The following is a 2527-nucleotide window of genomic DNA, read 5'->3' as shown; positions in this document are numbered from 1 at the left end:
TTTTTTTGTCTAACCCTTTTTTTTTTTTTTTTTTTTTTTTTTAACTTGCCAAAATGGATCATGGACATTTTTTGTTTGTTTGTTTGTCATTTTGTTTATTTATGTGTATAATAATAATAATTATTATTATTATTAATATTATTATTATTATTATACTTAAATGACTGAATTATAATTCAAATCTAATTTAAAAATAATATGTATTTATTATAACTATTGTTGTTGTTTGTTTTGTTTTGTTTATTTATTTGTACAATAATAATAATAATAATAATAATTTATTATTATTATTATTATTATTATTATTATATTTTAATAATATTTTATTATGTATTATTTTATTATTTATTTTTGGAAAAATATAAGGGTGAGTAAATTACTGAATTTGAATTACAATATATTTCAGAAATACTTTTTAATCAATATTCATTCATTCATTTATGCACTTATTTATTTATTTATTTTTTCTTTGTACATTTATAATAACAATAATCATTAAAATAATCCTTTGTCAAAATAATAATAATAATTATTATTATTATTAATATTATACAATAATGTGTGGACTCACTTGCTTTTAAAAATATATTTTGGTTTATGCTCATGTCTTTGTGTTCTTTCAAAATCTTCTGTTTGTACTGGCATTGCTCCATCTCCATGACCATGACCACAAATTGCTCCTCTAACAATGATGAAAGGCGAAATACAGAGATGTGGGCCAAAAAATGAAGGCGTCCTTGAGCGCTTCATTCATCCAACTCTCCACTCGTTCTCCATTCCTCTATTGTTATATTCCCAGCCTTCCTCAACCAATGGCTCTTTATTTCCATCTGCGCTCATTCTGAATAGAAAAAAACAGCCATTTTTATAGTGGGAGTGTGGCTTTAGCAGCACAACTGAAGGGATGGGGTAAAACCACAAGCTCTCCTCAGCATCTGTTGCCCATGGCAACAAGCATCAGCGAGGTGATTGCACAGTAAAGTGGTGGTAATGGCCCACAGCACTCACCCGTGACAGCTTAAAGCCTTAATGATGCCTTTATGCCACACACACCCTTGGGAAGACACACAACACATGGTAAATGAAACTCTTGTGTGTGAGCTTGTACACACGCACGGTTGTCAGATGTGGAGGAGTGTGCTGTAAAACATAGAGTTCGGTGAGCCAAAGATGGTGTATTATAGTGAGGGTGACCTGTTAATTCAGGGTGTGTGTCGGCATGTACAGAAGGGAGTTCACTTTGCTTGTTTTCTTACACAGATACAATGAAAAATGCTGTCTTTGTTTAAAATCCTAAAGCTTTCTGAGAATTTCCAGATTTAGATGAGTGTGTATTATAATTTTTATTTATTTATTTATTTATTTTATTCAGATATTGAGTAAGCCCTGCTATACTACTAGTGTTTTATCAAATAAGAATAGATGTTACATCGGAAAATGTGGTAACCCTTAGGAAAATCCTAGAAAAATAAGCATTTGCTGTTGAAAAGAGATGCCATAAGAATGTTATGCACAATGTCTTTATTTGGACTCCCTGCAGATTCCTGTCATGCGTTTAATCAATTATTATTTTTCAATCATGTTGGAAAATCTTAGGTTGAGACAGACAGACAAAGGCCAGACTCATTATATAAGAGCTTCATATTTGCATTCGATTTAAATATAATGTCATGAAATTTATAGTCAAAGTTTTGTTCTGCTTTATTTTAAAGTTTAGTTCAAATGTAAACAAATGTATCTAATTAATTATTTTGTTTTTTTTTGTTTTTTATAAAATCACATTTGTGCCCCTGCAAAATGTGTTGGTAATTTAAGAGATACTTTGGGTTAATTATTATTATTATTATTGTTGTTGTTGTTGTTGTTGTTGTTGTTGTTGTGTAAATTGTATTACATAAATTATATACATTTATATAATAATTTCACACTGACTCAGACACCAACATTTCATAATTCCATAATAATCTGAACATTAAGTATAATAATAATAATTAGTATTATTTATTTTTAGTCTGTATTTTTTGTATAAATGTATTCTTGTAATTATATAATAATAATAATAATAATAATAATAATAATAATAATAATAATAATAATAATAATAATAATAATAATAATAATAATAATAATAATAATAATAATAATAATAATAATAATAATAATAATAATAATAATAATAATAATAATAATAATAATAATAATAATAATAATAATAATAATAATAATAATAATAATAATAATAATAATAATAATAATAATAATAATAATAATAACTTTCATCTTTAAATGAAATTAGATTTTACCTTCAGTCCATTATATTATTTAAAAAAAAAAAAGAATGAAAGAACAGCCTGGAAAAGTCATGCAAGTTGTAATTTATTAATTTTTATTTTAATAAATTTTAGCATTTATTTTTTTTCTGTACTGAATATAGATATACATATTCCATGTGCTGCTGTTCCATGTAAAGCTTATGTATAAAACTTTCATACACTCGCGAATTCTTCTTTTGAGTCAAACCGGTTCA

The 2527-nt window shown here is 25.6% G+C and overlaps 1 protein-coding gene across 1 annotated transcript in view; it reads left to right on the top strand.

Annotated features, from left to right (window-relative positions):
* LOC107695169 (roundabout homolog 2-like) overlaps positions 1 to 2527 on the top strand; it is a 24217-nt gene that overhangs the window by 944 nt on the left and 20746 nt on the right. The gene's annotated exons all lie outside the window — the stretch shown is intronic.

Source organism: Sinocyclocheilus anshuiensis, unplaced genomic scaffold, assembly GCF_001515605.1.
Source record: "Sinocyclocheilus anshuiensis isolate Anshui unplaced genomic scaffold, SAMN03320099.WGS_v1.1 scaffold550, whole genome shotgun sequence".
Taxonomy (NCBI): Eukaryota; Metazoa; Chordata; class Actinopteri; order Cypriniformes; family Cyprinidae; genus Sinocyclocheilus; species Sinocyclocheilus anshuiensis.
The sequence above is the reverse complement of the archived record's forward strand: the minus strand, read 5'-3'. Positions and strand labels throughout refer to the sequence as shown.